Below are 23,248 nucleotides of genomic sequence, written 5' to 3'. Positions count from 1 at the left end.
TGACACTGTTCAGGAAGCAAGGAATGCAGAGGAGAAGGCCAAGAAGGCCATCACTGATGTATGTTTAAATTGCAGTTGTTACTTTCTTTGTATTGCTCTTTTCTTTTCTTTTTGCACTTCTAATATATGTTATTTTTTCTAGGCTGCTATGATGGCTGAGGAGCTGAAGAAGGAGCAGGACACTAGCTCTCACCTGGAGAGGATGAAGAAGAACCTGGAGGTTACTGTCAAGGACCTGCAGCACCGCCTGGATGAGGCTGAGAACTTGGCAATGAAGGGTGGCAAGAAGCAGCTCCAGAAACTGGAGTCTAGAGTAAGAGAAATACATTACGCAAAAATGTACAACTGTTTCAGAAAAGAAATGGATTCTTAATGCCTGACTTTTTTTCTGAAGGTGCATGAGCTGGAGGCAGAGGTTGAGGGAGAGCAGAGACGAGGAGCAGATGCTGTGAAGGGTGTCCGCAAATATGAGAGGAGAGTGAAGGAACTCACCTACCAGGTATAATCTGATTTACAGCTGATGCAGCCATATAATTCAATTATACATAGTTATTACTAGACATTTATAAATGCATATTTACATTGTCATAGACTGAAGAGGACAAGAAAAATGGTGCCAAGTTGCAGGATCTGGTAGATAAACTGCAGCTCAAGGTGAAGGCCTACAAGAGGCAGGCTGAGGAAGCGGTAAGGCCAAATATATGTATATATATTTCCCCCCATGGGTGTACAACTACTAGATACTGTATAATCTACCAACAGAACTAAGGACATTCCAGAGTTTTAAACACCTAACTATCTCTATGACCTTCCAGGAGGAGCAAGCCAACATGCATCTGTCCAAGTGCAGGAAGGTTCAGAATGAGCTGGAGGAGGCTGAGGAGCGTGCTGACATTGCTGAGACCCAGGTCAACAAACTGAGAGCTAAGACCCGTGACTCTGGCAAGGTAACTGAGGCCATTCAACAAATACATAATTTATGAAAACAAAACATTGAATTGATACTGTAACTCATGAACACTGTAGTCTGGACATACCTAATTTAAAATACATAGGACAAATAAAATGGTTAACTGTGAAAATGGTCTAAAATAAACAAAATTATTCCTTATTTTACAGGGAAAAGAGGCAGCTGAGTAAAACACCCTATGGCTGACGGGTTCAATGACACTGTTTTATTCTTCAATAAAAATATATGATTGACCTCAAGCACACTCATTCTGTCTTTTTTCCCAAGACTTTGGTCATTGTTGTTACACAAACAATATTTCTTAGGAAATATGCACAGAAATACACTTTAAAGTAGGACTGGGCGATATGGCCTCTAAACAATATCTCGTCTAGTCTGCATTAAAACATTCTTTATGCATTCTTTATTTATTATTTGTTTATTCTGAAGTAATTTGTGGTTTCTATTGTAATTTAAAATGAGTGTGTAAAATATATAGGTGTGCATAGGTTGTCAGCTTTCATGAATCCTATAGAAGGGTTTCATAAATCATCTGCTATCCGCAGACCTGATGAAGCTCTTCCTGGGGGAAATGTTGTTTTGTATGACTATGGGAAAATAAAGCATGTTTGACGTGGTAGATTTCACCCAAGGAAGAATCGCTAGCATGAGACCAAATGGTGGTCTGCAACAACCTTTCACAATGGTGGAAATTTGACATGTTCATTTTTTGACATTTCCATAAATTAGAAACTCTCCCCTATGTCACTTTTTGAATGATTGAGATAGCTCTCAGATCAAAAGTTACGAGTATTTTAATCTATTTATCTGTTATGTGTCTAAAACATGAGAATGGCTTTAAACATTCCACAACGTATTTTCTACAGTGGCATTCCACCAAAACCATAAAAATACTTCCTTTTGTTTTATTAAAATAATGATTCACCATGATGTAGCCTACTACATACCTGTAGTAACCAAATGACAAAACATCTGCAAAACTCATTTTCAACCGTCTTTGGCTCATCATCAGCAACAATGTGCAGCAGTGACATGTGAAGGGTGTCTGCAGGCCACCGCCACCACGCAAATTCCCAAAGTATGTATGTGTATGCACATATTCAACACCAAGGAAGACAGACGCGTTTCCAAATAAACAATGTAATTTATTGAAATTCATATAAAACTGGAAAGAGCTGAGGAGGGAAAAGCTTATGCATTTCATGCAATAATAAGAAGGCCATAAACCAACTGGTCATGATAGAAAAATGTATTAAATGACAACCGAATATATTTATTTAGCCACTTCCAGTCAGATAAAACTAAGGCACTGATCAACAACAAAATGGTGGAGTACTATTGGGTGAGGGCCGCTGGAGTAGGGGTAGACATGGTTGGGAGGATTACTTTAATAAAGTAATCCGATATACAATGACTAATTACCTGTTAAAAATGTTAATCAGTACCGTAATCCAAGTATCACAGTATAAAAGTAATGTAACCGATTACTTTCCATTGGGGCATGCTCCTCAGGACCTCCTCAGAGTAGAGTGCACTGATATTATCTGGTTTCTAGTCATTTATTCTTTGTGTGCACTGGTTCTTTTTAAGAGCCAAAGTGTGTTTTTTCTCTCCAAGATTTTAGGTTTTATTTATTTGCACCATATAGTGCACAGCCACTTGGATGAATACAGAATGGAATATACAAAACATTATTTTAAATTGTAATCCTGCCAAGTAATCCACATTTTTACTCAAAGTAACTCATCTTTATTACATATTTCTTTCTGTAACAGTTACCTTTTTTGTATCCTGATTACAGTAACTGTATTAGCCTACAGGTAATCAGTTACTCCCAAGCTTGGGGGTAGACTATGACAGCAAAGGCCCAGATGTTAACACAGAAACACAGCAACCGCAATACGAACACGTAATCACAGCAAACAGCAAAGCAGAATAAAGCTTACAGCATGCAGTGAGGTGGCCGGACTAACCCCAAACCAGGCGGCACTCAGCTCCACTGTAGATTCCTACTACACAACTCCCAAAAGATAGGCCCAGAGACAGAATACCAGTTGATGCAGATCACACTGAACCCCATATAATACAAAAAATAATGAACACAGGCAAAACAGCAGCGTGGCAGGGACCTATAAAGAGACATATTAATATTAAGGTTCCATGCCAACCATACACTAAAGTTACTATAACAAATTGATTGAAATTGAAAAATTTAAATTGATTAAAACACAAAACAATCAAAAGGGCCATGCATGTAGCATGAGCTCGCTCCCTATACATACCTCCAGGTGAGGAATGAACTACAAAACCCAGAGCAGTGAGATCTGCTATATTATGACCAACCAGACAGGATGGCCATCAGGAAACCAGAGGCTACAAAGACAACACTAAACAAGGATTAAAAATAAGAAACACGCCAAGGGCCATGTAGCTAGCGCCTTTTACATACTGCAAGGTTAAGAATGAACAACACAACCCCAGCAGGAGGAAACGCAGGCCCCACAGCCAGAGGGAAAGGCATGCCTGCAGCTAAACCTAGCTCCTATTCATACCCCTTGCACTGATTGAAACCGATAGTGGGAGGACCTTGCACTACCATGGAAGCCTACTGTGTGGGTGCAGTGGAGTCAATAAGGGCCAGTCACTACCATATGGGAACTCACCGGCAGTGAGCACACTCAAAATAGATTAAGAACTCACTGGGTGCAGTGCAAAGAGTTCAGTAGTGAGAAAAAGCCAGCACTCCAATTAATGTCCTTTACAGGTTTTAATAGTTCCTCAAAACCGGGCAGCAGCAACAAGGAACGTTTCAGCCAAAGGCCTTCCTCAGCGTCATATGGGAAATATGGATGCAATGAAATTCATTTGGGGCAGTGTTCAGTACTACAATATTATACTGAACGAATGAATGAATGAATTAATTAATTTATTTATGACAGTGACAGACATTTAAAAAAAAATACACAATGAACATAAAACCCATACACCAGTAATAAAATTGTCAAGGAATGTGGGCCTATGTACAGTATGTGGGGTGGGAAGAGATCTCACACATCATGGCTATATTTACCCTGCAGTAATGTGCTTGTATTGAATGAATGGTGTCAATAAAAGAGGAATTAATACAGAATCAATTCCAGGACTTGTTCCCATTGTGGTCCACGTTTGTAAAAAAAAACAATCAATGGTCAGCACAGCACGAGCCATTGAAGACATAAAAGAAACAGCAACATCAACATACGCCATGTACAGAAACTACAAACAACGTAGACGTTACACAATGCTTGGTTGTCAGCAGCTCATCAGCAGTCCCTTCACTGCTCTTTTCAAACGTTTGGCAGTGGCAATTTCTTCAAAACGGGGTGACAGATTCCATCCTTTCGCAGCCGAGTACAGAGAGGTGTGAACTGTTCTTCCCCTCTTTACACTGGTGCATTACAATTTCTGTGTTTCCCTTTAAACTATCATGTTTAAGCAATCGATACCGGTGTTAATGAAGATCACTGGCAATGTCCAAGCATTCAGAGAGTGAGAGTTATTCCAAACAAATTCTAAAACACGTACTCATGCAAGTGTTGCAACGCTTGTAAAATTAAAAATAGATTAGTGGCTATGTGCCAAGTGTCAGTTTCAAATGGCTCACACATAAAATAGCTTTTATGTACTTCAGGCTGCATGTTAGTTTCAAGTTTCTAGGGTTGACTTGATTTATTACCTTACACAACATTTAGACACAACGTATTTCTTGTTTAATATAAAGATGGAAATAAAAACAAAAAAATATATACCTCATGGTCACTTTCACCAGATGCAAATGTGGCCTTAGACTCACAAAATCAACACCACATAATTTACAAATATCATATCGAGACATTTAACCTTACTCACTAGTGACATCACTGTATAATCAGTGTGTGAATGCATGCACACTAGGAAGTCTTCCTTATTGAAAATAATTTAAACAATTTGCATAAAAGAATAATTGCAATATTATACTTTCAATAAAACGGAATTGTTTATTCTTATTTTGCACTTTGCACGCTCAGTTTTCGGGTGAAGACTCTGGACATGATGCACACACTTTTTTGGGTGTGAGCAAACTCATGCCGAAATTTGGCATCGCACTCTGTCGGGTTCCCAGCAGTGCATCCGCCAAGTGTGAAGTGGATCGGATGAACGGTTCTTGGGATAAACAGCTGTTTGTGTTGCCAGTAGGTGGCGCTATGACTATCCATGTGTCCAAAATTGGGCAGCATACTCTGTGAGGTTCCCGGCAGTGCGCTCGCCAAGTTTGAAGTCGATCGGATGAATGGTTGTAGAGATAAAATGGTTTTTGTGTTGCCATTAGGTGGTGCTATGACTATGCGCATGTCCAAATCCATTGGGTTCCCAGCAGCACACTCCCCAAGTTTGAAGTTGATTGGATGAACGGTTCTCGAGATAAACCACTTTTTGTGTTGCCAGTAGGTGGCGCTATGACTGTGCGCGTGTCTGAAATTGGGGAGCACACTCGATCAGGTTCCTGGCAGTGCACTCCCCAAGTTTGAAGTCGATCGGATGAATGCTTCTCGAGGTAAACTGCTTTTTGTGTCGCCAGTAGGTGGCGCTATGACTATGCGCGTGTCCAAAATTGGGCACCGCACTCCATCGGGTTCCCGGCAACAGACTCCCGAAGTTTAAAGTCCATTGGATGAACGGTTCTTGAGATAAACCACTTTCTGTGTTGCCAGTAGTTGGCGCTATGACGATGCGTGTGGCAGTGCACTCCATCAGGTCCCCCTACTGTAAGCACACTCCCCAGGTTTGACAGCAATTGGAGCAATGATGTGCAAGTTATGGCCATTTAAAATCGAAAACATTGATGTAGCGCCCTCTATGGGTACCATATTCCCCCCTCCGTTTTTTTATGTGCCAGTTTCATGCCAGAACCCTGAAAAGTGTTTTGGCAAAGTTTGGAGGCGATCGGAGCAACGGTGTGCTTTGCAACTCTGGACAAAAATGCATGCATGCATACTGGGTGCTAGCCTGGGTAACTGGGTGCATCCAGTATCCAATTATAGTAGTGGGATAAGCAATATCCCACAGAGGGTGTCTTCCTTGAAATCTGAAACACGCCGCAGATTCAGATGTGCAAGGGACAAGTGTTTCAACTGATATATAGCCTTCACCACATTTGGTGTTACCCATTTAAGTTCTGCTTCGCTGGCAAAACAAATCCAATATAAAAGCAGTCCAACAGGAGCCTGTCTGTGTGTGGTAGCAGACCTGTGACCAGCTTGTGGTGAGAGTCTCTACAATTAATATTATTTATTATTATTCATACAATATGATTTATGCCACTTTTGTTAAAAGGGCTTATGTACTGTAGGCCTATAACATGCAGGAATAGGAAAAGATTCTGAAACTATGAATCCATGCAATTTTCCCCACTTTCTAAATATATCATGTTTTCAACAGGATTGTGGAATATACTTTGACTGGGAGAAAGGATCAGGTAGGAACATGTATTTTCTTCTTCTTTATACTATGTAAAATATTGTAATTGCTTGTTATGTTTGCCCTAGTTTATTTTCAACCATTTTGAGGAAGAAAATCAGTATCCACCTTATTTCTAGATGCCATGATGCCTATGGGTGCTTCTTCCGGTGTGATCCTCTGCAGCCTTGTTGCTGACAGCTTGACACCCGTCTGTAATGTTTCAAAGCTGTAGGCGAACGGAGCAAATCACTAATCAGGTCCAGTTTGGCAAAAATCTCGTCGATAAATATCCCTTTAAGAGCGCAATGTGTAATCGCCTATTGTGGCTAATGTTAGCGGCTAGCTAGCTATGTTACATGGCAGTAAAACGCCACTGAATGACCAAGTTTATATAACTTTTAACCATTTCGAGTAACACTGTTTCCATACGGATCACCAGCGTTAGTTTGTTGTTTATAACGTGGCTATATTTATCACGTTCTCTATCTATCTCTGATACACTGAAAATACTGGGAGGCGGGCGATGATTTGATTTGACAGTTCTGGGCACTGGCGTTGGCCAAGCCTGGCGTGTTCCACCCCCAAATCGATTGTGTTCTGGCGCAAAGCGAGTGGCTTCCAGGACGAACAGGCTCGCTGAGGCGCGCGCCAGTAACGTTATTTTAGAGCAGCGCAGTAAATACAATATTCCTGGAACGCGAGTTTAACGAAACAGTTACATGTCCTCTGCATTCTACATCAAATAAAGACATTACTGTTGTTTTATTTGATATGTTACATACTTATGGGCCAAGTTATGTTATTTTACAGCGGGGCATTCAAAAATAAGGTGGACAGGCAATTTTTTTAAGTAACTTACCAGCCCAGCCTAAAACTACAAATACTATAAGGACTACAAATTAACCACTCATTAATGTTGACCAACTGGGGATGATGCATGAACATGATATAGTGGTGGATATATTCACTTGTTTAGATTAACTCTATTAGGTGATAAGGTGACCCAGCGAGCCAGGTACATAATATACTCTATCTCTATCTCGTACACAACTTGTACACAATTATACGTTACCACAGGCTAAACAATCATGCGATAGGTGTACAGTATTTTATATCATGTGTACCAGACTATTATATTATGTAAGAGACTAAAATGATGTTGACTGTGTGTGTATGCGTCTATGTAGTCTATAGGCTGTATGGCTTCAGAGGTTAACTTCATTTAACTCAGGGGGTACACAGAGCCTCGTATACGGTTACAATAACATAGCGTGCCCAGAGCACCTCGCTCCGCACTTGATGCAGTATTGGTTTGGTCTAGTCAGTCACAGCTAGTGACTAAGCACTTGCGCATTACTGCACAAACTCAATTCATTATTGCATAGTATTGCACTATAGTATTAACCATAGTTGTGTCCTGGAAGCTTTTTGCTGGCAGCACATAGCATATAGTTCCATATTTATGATATTTCATGTGACATAAATTGCATTAAAATGTAGTGTTTGTGTAGACCAGATTTCAACTCTCAGTTACACAATGAATTGGACAAATACAGATTCACAGTATCAATATTGCCTCGATTTCAAGCTACAACGAACATTTTAACAATATGATTAAGCAAATTGTGTTTTTTGACACGTTGATGTTGTAACGGCATTTTAGCCAGTTGAAAAGAGGGTGGAATTAGGTATTAGACGTTCAAACCCAATATCACGCAGATTTCAACAAGAAAATCGGTTTGTGCTCGCTGGGGATGGTCGACCACATGAACTTGGCACATGGGTCTGATTATACTTTATTTCGAATTACCACACAGAAGTAAGCCGTCACCATGAGTACGGACGCGGAGATGGCGGTTTATGGCAAGGCCGCCATTTACCTCCGTAAGCCAGAGAGGGAGAGGATTGAGGCTCAAAGCGCACCTTTTGATGCCAAAACTGCTGCCTATGTGGCCGATAAGGTGGAGCTGTACCTTAAATGTACAATCCTGTCGAAAGAGGGTGGCAAAGCCACCGTCAAACTCCTTGAAGGCGATGAGGTACGTTTAAGTTTAATCAAACTCACAGCAGTGTAACTTACTGTTGGAATTTAAACACAAACTGAAAGTGTCTTTCAATATTTCAGGAGAGGACAGTTAAGGAGGAGGATGTCCACCCTATGAACCCTCCCAAGTATGACAAAATTGAGGACATGGCCATGATGACCCATCTCAATGAAGCCTCTGTGCTGTATAACCTCAAAGAGCGTTATGCAGCATGGATGATCTACGTAAGATACTGTGCCTATGGAGTAAATATTGTAGATGGAATGAAAACATACTGTACTGTAAGTGATCACATGACTCTCCTCCCCTTCAGACCTACTCTGGGCTGTTCTGTGCCACTGTGAACCCCTACAAGTGGCTCCCAGTGTACGATGCTGAGGTTGTAAGTGCTTACAGAGGCAAAAAGCGTATGGAGGCCCCACCCCACATCTTCTCTGTCTCTGACAATGCCTTCCAATTCATGCTGATCGGTATGTCTTTGAGAATTATATACATTGTCAATAAACAGGGTTCATGTTACATAGATGATAAATGATAAAATAATAAAATAAATGCTATGTACTTACTTATTTCCCCTTATACAGATAGGGAGAACCAGTCCGTCTTGATCACGTAAGTTTCTGATTATATATATATATACATGTATGTGTATATATACTGTATACCGGTATATATATATATACATACATTGTGTGTGTGTGTGAGTGTGTGTGTGTGTGTGTGTGTGTGTGTATATATATATATATATATATATATAACCATCAATATAATACCATTATTTGACTGAATTTCTTCAAATCTATCTATACCCAGTGGAGAATCTGGTGCTGGAAAGACTGTGAACACAAAGCGTGTCATCCAGTACTTTGCAACAATCTCAGTGGGGGCGGGAGAAAAGGCCTCCCAAGGATCAGGAAAGATACAGGTATACTATTAAGCTAGATTTCTCAGAACATGGAAAGTATTTGTGGGAAGGAAAAACAATTCAGATATCAATGTTAAAATCTAAAACCTGAACTATAGGGCTCACTGGAGGATCAGATTATTGCAGCCAATCCCTTGCTGGAATCCTATGGTAATGCCAAGACTGTGAGGAACGACAACTCCTCTCGCTTTGTAAGTATGGAAGCACTTCTGTCTGCAACCTCCGTCTGTGTGTGTTGGGGGGGTATCATTATATATCACCAGTGTAGAGCTACATTAAATACTATGCTCCTTCAAACAGGGTAAATTCATCAGAATCCATTTTGGCGCAACTGGTAAACTGTCTAGTGCTGATATTGAGACATGTAAGTAAAAAGTCCTTATGGTGATGATGAATGAAAATGGCTGCCATAATCAGTGGACCAGATTTTAAGTTATTAACAACTCTTACAGATCTGCTGGAGAAGTCCAGAGTGACATTCCAGCTTCCTGATGAGAGAGGCTACCACATCTTCTTCCAGATGATGACCAACCACAAGCCTGATGTTCTTGGTAAGATGAGTAACTGATCGTGCTAACCCTAACGCAAACTGTTTACATAATCCATAATCACTCATTCCTTTCTACCTTTGTAAATCTCCAGAAATGTCGCTCCTCACCAACAACCCCTATGACTTCCCCATGTGCAGTCAGGGTCACATCACTGTGGCCAGCATCGATGACAATGTAGAGTTGGATGCCACTGATGTGAGTGATGTTCAGTTCCGACACACTTTCTCATGCTTTGTGCATTAAATCATTACCATCACGGTTTCTTATTAATTTTCTGAAGTGATTTTGACTCACCATTGACACATCATTTGAATACAGGAGGCTATTGAGATTCTGGGCTTCAATGGTGAGGAGAGGGTGGCCATCTACAAGTTTACTGGTGCTGTGCTCCACCATGGTAACATGAAGTTCAAGCAGAAGCAGCGTGAAGAGCAGGCTGAGCCAGACGGCACAGATGGTGAGTTTAAACTTCACCCCAAAGTGGATAAGTCTGAACAGCTTTGAAATTAAATTTTCATCACAGCAGTTAAGTTTGTATTTTCTGTTATATTGGCTTTGACAGTCATTGTCACATATCTATAATGTATTTCATGTGGATCTTTCAGAGGCTGACAAGGTTGGCTACCTGCTGGGTCTGAACTCAGCTGAGATGCTGAAGGGTCTGTGCTACCCCAGAGTGAAGGTCGGAAATGAGTTTGTCACCAAAGGACAGACTGTACCTCAGGTGAGCAAGATGCATCATTGTCTTGTTTCTTTAGTTTACACATCTTCTTTAAACAGAGAAGTTTAAGAGCCTTACAGCTTGAATAATTTAGGAGATAAATTGTGGGGGGGGGATCGCATTGACAATTTAGGATTCCTCATTTGGCAGGTCATTAATACAAAGAAATTCAATTATGTGAAAGCATTCTTATTTTTTACTGATTGCTTGTGAAGACATTATTGTTAGCTGTAAAACGCTGTCTCCAATTAGAAAAAACCTAACTTTGGGTTACACTGCTAAATTATGTAATGTATCTACCCTTTTAGCAGTGGAAACTCAAACATAAATGTGTATATTCTGCCATACAGTGTCACGTGAGGAGGCTTGAAAATAATTCTTAAATGTTCTCAGGTTGGACTAAAATTGATTCATGCTAATGTCTACTTTCTTCAGGTCAGTAACTCAGTGAACGCTCTGGCTAAGTCCATCTATGAGAGGATGTTCTTGTGGATGGTCATCCGCATCAACCAGCAGCTGGACACCAAGCAAGCAAGGCAGTTCTACATTGGTGTGCTGGACATTGCTGGTTTTGAAATCTTTGATGTAAGTATTCATTCATGGTAGGCTAATGGATAGACTGTTTAATTGAATAATCTTTCATAGTTTTATCATGTATTGCTGCGAGAGGTTAAGATAATCCTTTGTCCACTAACAGTACAACAGCATGGAGCAGCTGTGCATCAACTTCACCAATGAGAAACTGCAACAGTTCTTCAACCACACCATGTTTGTCCTGGAGCAAGAGGAGTACAAGAAGGAGGGCATCATCTGGGAGTTCATTGACTTCGGCATGGACTTGGCTGCCTGCATTGAGCTTATTGAAAAGGTACACAATAATGTTGTGACTATGTAATTATTGTTTGAATGCTTCATTACAACAATGGCTCTTCATGATGTATCTCTTTGCACCTTTCATACAGCCGTTGGGCATCTTCTCCATCCTTGAAGAGGAGTGCATGTTCCCCAAGGCTTCAGATACGACCTTCAAGAACAAAATGTATGACCAGCATCTTGGCAAAAACAAAGCATTTGAGAAACCAAAGCCCGCCAAAGGCAAGGCTGAGGCCCACTTCGCCCTGGTGCACTACGCTGGAACTGTGGACTACAATGTTACTGGCTGGCTGGACAAGAACAAGGATCCCCTGAATGAGTCTGTTATCGGGCTTTACCAGAAGTCCTCAGTTAAGCTGCTGCCTGTCCTGTATCCACCTGTTGTTGAAGGTACAATACAGTATAACTTTATAACTCTGATTAAGGTCATGGATTTTTTATTTTGTTTACTCAGTGGGGCTCAATCATTAACCTTACCAGCAGGGAGATGTTTATGGTATGGTGTCTTCTCTTTCATAATGTGAAATACTGGGGCATAATTAGCTTTATCACCTTTATCCTCTTGCCCATACCTCCAGCCCATTTGATCATTTACATATCGTGAAAGTAATTCAGAAAAGCACATGACACCACAAAAATGACCACCATGTCTAGTCAGACAGTATATTGTAGAAATTAATTAAAATTTGTAATCATTAAAAAAGTCAATAGATACAGTTCCAGGTCATTAATTATGATTGGAAACAAGGAAATGTTTAATAAATATGACACACACTGGCTTTGCAATTACCGCTCTGATTGCAGCTATGAAAGCCAGTCTCTAATAGCTAGCCTTACAGTATGATTTAGTTTATCATGGCACAAAAGAGAAGATGACCATGCATGCACACATCCCATAAACTGTTGTCCCCTCTGTATCCACTGTTGTTGATGTGATATACCTTTGAAACAACTGAAAAAATTGTTTTGCAATATAGATTTATTTCACCATGAGTTGATCTAAAGTTTAAGTTTCCTCTCTACCTTAAAATTATCAATTGAAAAACAGAGACTGGTGGCGCCAAGAAGGGAGGCAAGAAGAAGGGTGGTTCCATGCAGACTGTGTCTTCAGCGTTCAGGGTAAGAAGGTTTAAGAACATCATCAAGTCTCAGTTTGGAGTTATACTCAAATGTATTGAACTTCACAAAGAACATTTGGTTTCATCTTGTATCTCTAGGAGAACTTGGGCAAGCTGATGACAAACTTGCACCGCACCCATCCCCACTTTGTGCGTTGTCTCATTCCCAATGAGCATAAGACTCCAGGTACACTGTCAGCTGACATGATCTTTCTAGTGTCTGATCTTAATAGTCATTTAGTGAATCATTCTGATTGGGATTAATTACTTTCTCAAAATTAACAGAACTTTTCTTTCATTTTCGTTTTTACAGGTATGATGGAGAATTTCCTGGTCATCCACCAGCTGAGGTGTAATGGTGTACTGGAGGGTATCAGAATCTGCAGAAAGGGCTTCCCCAGCAGAATCCCCTATGCTGATTTCAAGCAGAGGTATTGTTGAATGTTTGATAAGGGATTTCTGATGCAAGATAAGAGGAGAAAGTGCTCACTATGAACACATTGTCTCTTTCAAAAAGGTACAAAGTACTGAATGCCAGTGCGTGCCCTGAAGGAACATTCGTTGACAACAAGAAAGCCTCAGAGAAGCTGCTTGGATCAATTGATGTGCCTCATGATGAGTATAAATTTGGACACACCAAGGTGAGTATTCAGGAAGACAAAATAAAAAAGTAGTGTAGTGACCTTTATAATTTAGTTCCAAATCAATCAACGATAATGGCATGTTTTTTTTACTGTATTCAGGTCTTCTTCAAAGCTGGTCTGCTGGGTGTCCTTGAGGAGATGAGAGATGAGAAGCTATCTTCTCTGGTCGCCATGACTCAGGCTCTCTGCCGTGCTTACCTCATGAGGAAGGAGTTTGTTAAAATGATGGCAATCAGGCATGTAGAAGATAACCATTCTAAATAAATATTTCTGTCATTTACCATCCAATCCAAAAGTGGCTTTATCCATGACATTAATTTTCTTCTTTTCTATAGGGATTCCGTTTTCACCATCCAGTACAACGTCCGCTCATTCATGAATGTCAAACACTGGCCATGGATGAAGGTCTACTACAAGATCAAACCTCTTCTGCAGAGTGCTGAAACTGAGAAGGAGCTGGCCGCGATGAAGGAGAACTATGAGAAGATGAAAACAGACCTGGCTGCGGCCCTGGCTAAGAAGAAGGAACTAGAGGAGAAGATGGTGTCTCTTCTGCAGGAGAGGAATGATCTGCAATTGGCGATGACATCTGTGAGTAGACTTCACTAGCCAGCCACCATGGTACAAAAATGATTAACTTAATTTTTATTGCATTATCCTACTTAATCTTCAAATGAAATTATTAGCCTTCACTAAACCTTAATAACTTTGTAAGACGAGTCTTTTTGTTGTCTTTTCTGATTTCCCCCCCATTTTCTACCCAATTGTACTTCGCTAAATTCCCCCCTGCTGTCCCGGTCGCTGCTCCACCACCTCTGCCCATCTGGGGAGAGCCGTAGACTAGCACCATGCTTCCTCCGATACATGTGCAGTTGCCAGCTGCTTCTTTTCACCTGACAGTTAGTATGGAGGCGTCTCCACCGCTTCTGGACCTGGGGGTGTAAACCAAGGAGACGGAAACAGTTTACCGGAAACATGTGCGCCAAAAACATCATAATCCTCGATTAATTTTCGGATGCAAAGCTTCTGTATTGGCTTAAAAGATGTGATATTGTAAATCCGCTAAGTTTCTACAAGAAATTCTTCGTAAACTTTGTTTGGTACTGTACGTCCATCTTTTGTTTTGTTGTTTTTTATCCTGTTTCCGATGCCGAGAGGTGTAATTCAAGGATAATGGAAACCAGGCTTTTCTCCTCGGGAAGAGCCTGGTGACGCGAGGTTACCTGACAGTGGGGAGCTTCACTGGCTGGACGTAGCACGTGGGAGGATCACGTTATCCCCACCAGTTCCCTTCCGCCCGGAACAGGCGCCTGCCCGACCAGAGGAGGCGCTAGTACAGTGACCACATACCCTCAATCCGGTTTCCCACTCACAGACACAGCCAATCATGCATTTATGGAGGCCCGAGCAAGCCGGAGGTAACACAGGGGCGTGAACCTGCGACCCTCATGTTGGTAGGCAGGGAATCTACCACTGTAAGAAGAGCCCTAATTTTATTTTAAGAATTACTAATATAAAGAGGGTAGGATTAATCTTATATTTTAAGTTTTGTCCAGAATACTGTATGTTAACATGTTACTTCCTTTTTGTTTCATTATGACCTAGGAAGGAGAGAATCTGAATGATGCTGAGGAGAGATGTGAGGGACTTATCAAGAGTAAGATCCAGCTGGAAGCCAAACTCAAAGAGACAACTGAGAGACTGGAGGATGAGGAGGAAATGAATGCTGAGCTGACTGCCAAAAAGAGGAAACTCGAGGATGAATGCTCTGAGCTCAAGAAGGACATTGATGACCTGGAGCTTACCTTGGCCAAAGTGGAGAAGGAGAAACATGCCACTGAGAACAAGGTTCATGAGTCTCCATGCCAGCTAATAAAACAAATAAAATTAGAATAATCATCCATTTTAAGCTAAATATTTCTTTAAAAAAAATAGGTGAAGAACCTGACAGAGGAGATGGCCTCTCAGGATGAGAGCCTTGCTAAGCTGACCAAGGAGAAGAAAGCCCTCCAAGAGGCACATCAGCAGACTCTTGATGACCTGCAGGCAGAGGAAGACAAAGTCAACACTCTGACCAAGGCCAAGACCAAGCTTGAACAACAAGTGGACGATGTGAGTTTATGAAGTCAGTATGGCAAAAAAGATAGGTTAGCTCTTGAACTTGATAATTACAAACCTGTCTTAATGTGCAGCTTGAAGGTTCCCTGGAGCAAGAGAAGAAGCTCCGCATGGACCTTGAGAGAACCAAGAGGAAGCTTGAGGGTGATCTGAAACTGGCCCAGGAAAGCATCATGGACCTTGAGAATGATAAGCAGCAGTCTGATGAGAAACTTAAGAAGTAAAATTGATTTTACTTTTCATTTCATTTATTCATGACAGACCCAATCACATGTGTTTGATAATCTGATAGTTTGGATGGATGGAATGTTTGTAACTATTCTCTATATCTACAATGCTCACAGGAAAGACTTTGAAACCAGCCAGCTCCTCAGTAAGATTGAGGATGAACAGTCCATGGGTGCTCAGCTTCAGAAGAAAATCAAGGAGCTTCAGGTGACACATTTACTACGTAACATTTATGTATTTTTAAATTTCTCTTGTGGCTTTTAATTAAAGTGAACATTTGCTGCAAATTATAATATTTACATTCAATAGGCCCGAATTGAGGAACTGGAGGAAGAAATTGAAGCTGAGCGTGCTGCTCGTGCCAAGGTTGAGAAGCAGAGAGCTGACCTCTCCAGAGAACTTGAAGAGATCAGTGAGAGACTTGAGGAGGCTGGTGGAGCCACTGCTGCTCAGATTGAGATGAACAAGAAGCGCGAGGCAGAGTTCCAGAAGCTGCGTCGTGACCTTGAGGAGTCCACCCTACAGCATGAAGCCACCGCTGCTGCTCTCCGCAAGAAACAGGCTGACAGTGTTGCTGAGCTGGGAGAACAGATCGACAACCTCCAGCGTGTCAAGCAGAAGCTTGAGAAGGAGAAGAGTGAATACAAGATGGAGATCGATGACCTTTCCAGCAACATGGAAGCTGTTGCTAAAGCAAAGGTACATGATATCATATATTAGCAACGGCTTCATTGATATAATTTGATAAAAATATTTTTATGTCAAAAATATAATCAAAGATCCAGAAAATAATGTAGATACTGAATACATTTAAAAAAAAAATGTAATTGTTCTTAGGGAAACCTGGAGAAGATGTGCCGAACTCTTGAGGATCAACTCAGTGAAATCAAGACCAAGAGTGATGAAGCTCTTCGTCAGAATAATGACTTAAGTGCACAGAAAGCACGTCTCCTGACAGAAAATGGTATGTATAGTTCACCATTCAAACAGGGTATTCTGCTGTGTGAATTTTCAGAGAAACTGCGTATACAAAACTGATCATTCCAATATTCACACAAGGCGAATTCGGACGTCAGATTGAGGAGAAAGAAGCTCTTGTATCTCAACTGACCCGAGGCAAGCAGGCCTTCACACAGCAGATTGAGGAGCTGAAGAGACAGATTGAGGAGGAGGTTAAGGTAAGAAACGATTGAGTGTCCATTGATAAACTCTTGTTTGGAATTTGGACATTTTTCACACTTAATCATCTTTAATTTAACAGGCCAAGAATGCCCTTGCCCATGGTGTGCAATCAGCCCGCCATGACTGTGATCTTCTGAGGGAGCAGTTTGAGGAAGAGCAGGAGGCGAAGGCTGAGCTGCAACGTGGAATGTCCAAGGCCAACAGTGAAGTGGCTCAGTGGAGGAGCAAGTATGAAACTGATGCCATCCAGCGCACTGAGGAGCTTGAGGAGGCCAAGTGAGTAAAATCCAAAACCACACATCAATGCCCAGTTTAGAATTGGAGCATATTGTTATGCTGATATATTTAAAATGTGTCCAAACATTTCAAATGTTACTTATGTTTGTTTAGTTCTGAAATACTGGGGTGAAATGGGGCAATGTTTTGATTTGCAATGGAATTTGAACATTGTACAGTGACTGCATCCATGAATACTGCCCCTCCAACATCTATCAACCTCAAACATCTAGACTTCAGTTACTTATTTTCATTGAGGGACAAATTACAAATATCCAACAGGAAAAAGCTTGCCCAGCGCCTTCAGGAGGCTGAGGAGCAGATTGAGGCTGTGAATTCCAAGTGTGCCTCTCTGGAGAAGACCAAACAGAGGCTCCAGGGTGAGGTGGAGGACCTCATGATTGATGTGGAGAGGGCCAATGGGCTGGCTGCCAACCTTGACAAGAAGCAGAGGAACTTTGACAAGGTAGGATTGTTATTTATTCTTGATGTGTAAACAGTTGTTTCTGTATTGATGAATATGAAACTAAGTCAACTGTATGGGTTGCATCTTATTCAGGTCTTGGCAGATTGGAAACAAAAGTTTGAGGAGGGTCAGGCAGAGCTTGAAGGAGCTCAGAAAGAGGCTCGTTCTCTCAGCACTGAGCTGTTCAAGATGAAGAACTCCTATGAGGAAGCTCTGGATCAGCTGGAGACCCTGAAGCGTGAGAACAAGAACCTGCAACGTGAGTTCCTCCAAGATAATGTTTGAATTTGCTGCTAAATTGGCTTGAGATGAGAACAGGGCAGATCAATACAGTATCTAATGTACATTAATTTGAATTAACAATATAATCTTTCTGCAGAGGAGATCTCAGACCTGACTGAACAGATTGGGGAGACTGGAAAGAGCATCCATGAGCTGGAGAAGTCCAAGAAGCAAGTTGAGACAGAGAAGTCTGAAATCCAGACAGCACTTGAGGAAGCTGAGGTAAAAATGTACTCTAGACTCGAGTTTAACATTTTAATTGGTAATTCGGGTATTTGTTTTCTACAATCATTTTAAATAATGTCAAATGGAAGATTTTCCATTTATTCTATTCAAAATGTAAGGGCTCTCTTTTAATATATTTTTTTAAATCATTAGGGAACACTAGAGCATGAAGAATCCAAGATTCTGCGTGTCCAGCTGGAGCTCAACCAGATTAAGGGTGAGGTTGACAGAAAGCTGGGAGAGAAAGATGAGGAGATGGAGCAGATCAAGAGGAACAGCCAGAGGGTGACTGACTCCATGCAGAGCACTCTTGACTCTGAGGTCAGGAGCAGGAATGATGCCTTGAGAATCAAGAAGAAGATGGAGGGAGACCTGAATGAGATGGAGATTCAGCTGAGTCATTCTAACCGCCAGGCTGCTGAGGCCCAGAAGCAGCTGAGGACTGTCCAGGGACAACTGAAGGTAGGACACACAGCAGTTGTGCAGACATAAATAGACGTTGTTAGTGGAGCCACATTCTGATATTTCTGTAAATCATTTTCTTGACATTCTTATTTCTCTTTTTTTATTAGGATGCACAATTGCACCTTGATGATGCTGTCAGAGCACAGGAAGACCTCAAGGAGCAGGCTGCCATGGTGGATCGTAGGAACGGTCTCATGGTGGCTGAAATTGAGGAGCTCAGGGCTGGTCTAGAACAGACAGAGAGAGGCCGCAAAGTGGCTGAGCAAGAGCTGGTGGATGCTAGTGAGCGTGTTGGCCTTCTGCACTCTCAGGTAAACAAACAAAATAATTTACTCACTAATTCTCCAACATATGCATTTGTGTGTACTTATGAGTGAACTTTCTCCTTCTAGAATACAAGCCTTCTGAACACAAAGAAGAAGCTGGAGACTGACCTGGTCCAGGTCCAGGGTGAAGTAGATGACACTGTTCAGGAAGCAAGGAATGCAGAGGAGAAGGCCAAGAAGGCCATCACTGATGTATGTTTAAATTGCAGTTGTTACTTTCTTTGTATTACTCTTTTTCCTTTTTATACTCCTAATACACATAATTTTTTCTAGGCTGCTATGATGGCTGAGGAGCTGAAGAAGGAGCAGGACACTAGCTCTCACCTGGAGAGGATGAAGAAGAACCTGGAGGTTACTGTCAAGGACCTGCAGCACCGCCTGGATGAGGCTGAGAACTTGGCAATGAAGGGTGGCAAGAAGCAGCTCCAGAAACTGGAGTCTAGAGTAAGAGAAATACATTACGCAAAAATGTACAACTGTTTCAGAAAAGAAATTGATTCTTAATGCCTGATTTTTTTCTGAAGGTGCATGAGCTGGAGGCAGAGGTTGAGGGAGAGCAGAGACGAGGAGCAGATGCTGTGAAGGGTGTCCGCAAATATGAGAGGAGAGTGAAGGAACTCACCTACCAGGTATAATCTGATTTACAGCTGATGCAGCCATATAATTCAATTATACATAGTTATTACTAGACATTTACACGTGCATATTTACTTTGTCATAGACTGAAGAGGACAAGAAAAATGGTGCCAAGCTGCAGGATCTGGTAGATAAACTGCAGCTCAAGGTGAAGGCCTACAAGAGGCAGGCTGAGGAAGCGGTAAGGCCAAATATATGTATATATATTTCCCCCCATGGGTGTACAACTACTAGATACTGTATAATCTACCAACAGAACTAAGGACATTCCAGAGTTTTAAACACCTAACTATCTCTATTACCTTCCAGGAGGAGCAAGCCAACGTGCATCTGTCCAAGTGCAGGAAGGTTCAGAATGAGCTGGAGGAGGCTGAGGAGCGTGCTGACATTGCTGAGACCCAGGTCAACAAACTGAGAGCTAAGACCCGTGACTCTGGCAAGGTAACGGAGGCCATTCAACAAATAAACAATTTATGAAAACAAAACAATGAATTGATACTGTATTTCATGAACACTCTAGTGGAGAGATAACTAAATTAAAGTAAAGCATGGCAAATAAAATGTTTATTTGTGATCAAAAACTGCTTAAAATAAATACATACATTGTGTGTCTTTCTTTTACAGGGAAAAGACGCCGCTGAATAAAAAACTACAGCTGACTGTTTCTCGTCAAATAATTTGATGGGTATATCAGTTATTGTTTCATTTGTTCAATAAAATCACTTTTCACTTTCACTTTCAGTTGTAATCTTTTCTCCTAAGATGTAGTGAGTGAAGAATGTGTTTTGGGTCATTGTTGATCAACAATATTCTGTAGGAGCTAAGTGCTAAAGGCACAGTTAAACAGAATGTACAGTTTTACAGATATTGCTGCCCCCCCCTTAGAAATACAACATAAGCCTGGAAGAATCTTTATTGTTTTTATGCCGATTTAAGTTTTTGTGCTGGTTTATTGTCATTGTTCCCCGGGGGTGCCTGTGGCTCACTGAATAGAATACTTACCATTGAAGGCTCAGTCCTTTTAGTCCGAACAGCAGTTTTAATCCAGACTCGTGTCCTCCCCCTCTCTCCCACACCTTCCTCTCTCTCTCTCTCTCACACACACACACACAAAATCAAGTCTGAAGGATTCAGGAGTTATGAACTACATTTTTTTTTTTTTTTTACCTTTATTTATACAGGGGGAGTCTCACTGAGAGCAATGCTCTCTTTTTCAGGAGTGCCCTGTTCACATTCACACACACATTCATACCTGGAAGCTGACCAGTACAACCATAGTCTGATCTGCTGACCACTGATCAGCTCCACTGGAGCGGTTGGGGATAAGGGCCTTGCTCAAGGGCACCTCAGTGGTGGTAATGAGGGAGGGGCAAGCGCTGCCTTTTTTCACTTTCCCCACCCAGATTGATCCTGCCGGTCCCGGGGATTGAACCGTCGACCTTCCGGTCACAAGCTCGCTTCTCTAACCATTGGGCCACCACTGCCCAGAAAATTGACCCTGTCACCCATTGAAAGTTCATATCTTGGCTAGGAAAGTGTCAGGATGGTGGGACCAGCACCTATGCACTCGGGGCGACCTCTAATATCTGATGCTATACTCTGATGAGTGATGACCATAGCGCCTGATATGCCCTGTCCATTTGCCCTACCCTGAGGTCCATTGGGGAAGTGGAAGTCTTGGGCAGTCTGTGGTATGACAGGCAGTATATGTGGTGGGAATGACTTTTGATGAATTTGTATGCCTCTGTCTGGCCATAGCTTTGGGTGGAGGCATTCTTTTTTCGGGTTGCCCGTCCATACGTCCATCTGATTCTCGTTAATGCGATATCTCAGGAACGCCTGGCTGGAATTGCTTCAAATTTGGCATCCACTTGGACTAAAGGATGAACTGATTCGATTTTGCTGGTCAAAGTTCAAGGTCACTGTGACGTTATGACTGCCATTTTCATGCTCATTAATGCAATATTTCAGGAACACCTTGAGGGAATGTCTTCATGCAAATTTGGCTCAAACGTCCACTTGGACTCAAGGATGAACTGTCTAGTTAAACAAGCACTCGCATCTGGTTGGTCATGAGGCTAGAGCTGGTGCTATGGGGACTGGTGGGGACTGTGGGGCATTAGGATGAAGGGTCGCCAGGAGAGGTCCCCAGGGTCAGAGGTCTCAAGGGTCACGGTCTTCCGACCCCTTTCCTCCTCGGGACCACTTTAGATAGACTCGGGGTGCTAAAAAAAAACAAGAACCAGGCTTCATGACTCTGAAGTGTTTATTTTGGTTGGCAAAATGGGAAACTCCGGGCCACCCTTTCCAAAAAGCCAAAATGTAGGTTTTCCCAAACTACCAGTAGAATGCAAGGTCCCAGGATGTGGGTTCGGTACTTATGCACTCAGGAAGACCAGGCGAGTCCAATGTATGATCGACTCGGGACCACTTTATAATTTCCCATGTTAAACGCCTGGTTTAAAGGGAAAAACAAGAAGTGAACTGACTAACAAACTGAAGCTATCTCAAATTATTGGGATTAAGGGAGAAATAAAAGCAATAGATTTTTCAAATAACCCTCCCAACCATGTTTGCGTGTAAACATGTCTGTTGCAGATCGAATGATTTTCTTTTTAAATATTTATAATATAATAGACATACTTTGTGTGTAAACATGTTGATAGGCTAAAAACTGTAACAGATATCAATGAAATGTCAACACATTGTATGTAAACAATAAAGATATGCAACCATTTGACATAGAGTGACTCACTGACTATTTTTAATGCAAGCTACAGCCTGTTTGGGACTTGACTTTATCATCTTGTCAAGTTAAGATGCAAGTGTATATTCTCATCCTAATGGTATTAGTCTTATTTGTCTGCGGCTTCAAACTGCAGGGTGGTAGAATCCACAACACAACATCGCTTCATTGGCCTGCTCTATTTATGAACCAAAGTTTTACTTCTACTGGGAAATGCTTATTATATGGGGTAACTCATTACAAAAGTAACATATTACATGTAATATATTACTTTTAGCAGTAACTCAGTAATATAACTTATTACTTATAGGATTTCAGTAATGTTATACCAGTTACTTTGTCAAGTAACTCAAGTTACAAATTGAGTTACATTTTATTAAATCAAAGCACATGTTTAAAAAATATACAATCATTTCCTAATCAAACTGTCTGTTTTTATGCAAATAAGCACTATAGATGACAATAACAAAGGAAAATAATAACATTTAGAATTTTGGATTGTTTACACTGACTTCAAGGCAGTTGAAATAATTTTTTGGGATGGTTCCGGGGCGGCAATGTCATTCTGCTGCTGCTGTTGTTTTGGTAAAAGTAATGCAAAAGTAGTGTAATAAGTAACGAGTTACTTTACACAGAAAGTAATATTGTAAAATAACGTATCACTTTCAAATGAAAGTAACTAGTAATATGTAGTATATTACATTTTGAAAGTAACTTGCCCAACACTGCGTAAGAGTCATAAGAAGTTGCTGTAAATCATATAAAGCATGCTATCAACTGTAAAGTCTGCGTATCTGTTTTTTCCCACTGATTTCATAAGTCAGTTTGTTTGTGTACAGCAATGATCCAAAACGAATAAATGACATAGAAATGAAAGAGTGATTGAAAGTCAACCATATACGTTTATTCAACAATAACAAGTCTCCTTGCTATACCCATCATATTATATGATGGTATACTGTAGTATAAAGTA

At 41.2% G+C, this 23,248-nt stretch overlaps 1 pseudogene across 1 annotated transcript; it reads left to right on the top strand.

The window, feature by feature from the left end:
- The first annotated feature begins 8,280 nt into the window (after window positions 1-8,280).
- Window positions 8,281-18,448, top strand: LOC310795703 (myosin-4-like; annotated as a pseudogene). The gene is made up of 32 exons: window positions 8,281-8,487; window positions 8,574-8,717; window positions 8,807-8,963; window positions 9,078-9,105; window positions 9,307-9,418; window positions 9,517-9,609; window positions 9,719-9,782; window positions 9,871-9,969; window positions 10,061-10,164; window positions 10,288-10,426; window positions 10,575-10,693; window positions 11,126-11,275; window positions 11,388-11,558; window positions 11,653-11,953; window positions 12,612-12,682; window positions 12,781-12,868; window positions 12,995-13,112; window positions 13,199-13,322; window positions 13,425-13,561; window positions 13,661-13,916; window positions 14,931-15,173; window positions 15,261-15,437; window positions 15,518-15,663; window positions 15,788-15,878; window positions 15,981-16,370; window positions 16,509-16,635; window positions 16,731-16,849; window positions 16,933-17,129; window positions 17,412-17,595; window positions 17,689-17,854; window positions 17,975-18,099; window positions 18,256-18,448. The product of its transcript is annotated as a myosin-4-like (transcript).
- The last annotated feature ends 4,800 nt before the right edge of the window (window positions 18,449-23,248 follow it).

The sequence above is a fragment of the Poromitra crassiceps genome (assembly GCF_964638095.1).
Source record: "Poromitra crassiceps genome assembly, chromosome: 21".
Lineage (NCBI taxonomy): Eukaryota > Metazoa > Chordata > Actinopteri > Beryciformes > Melamphaidae > Poromitra > Poromitra crassiceps.
The sequence above is the reverse complement of the archived record's forward strand: the minus strand, read 5'-3'. Positions and strand labels throughout refer to the sequence as shown.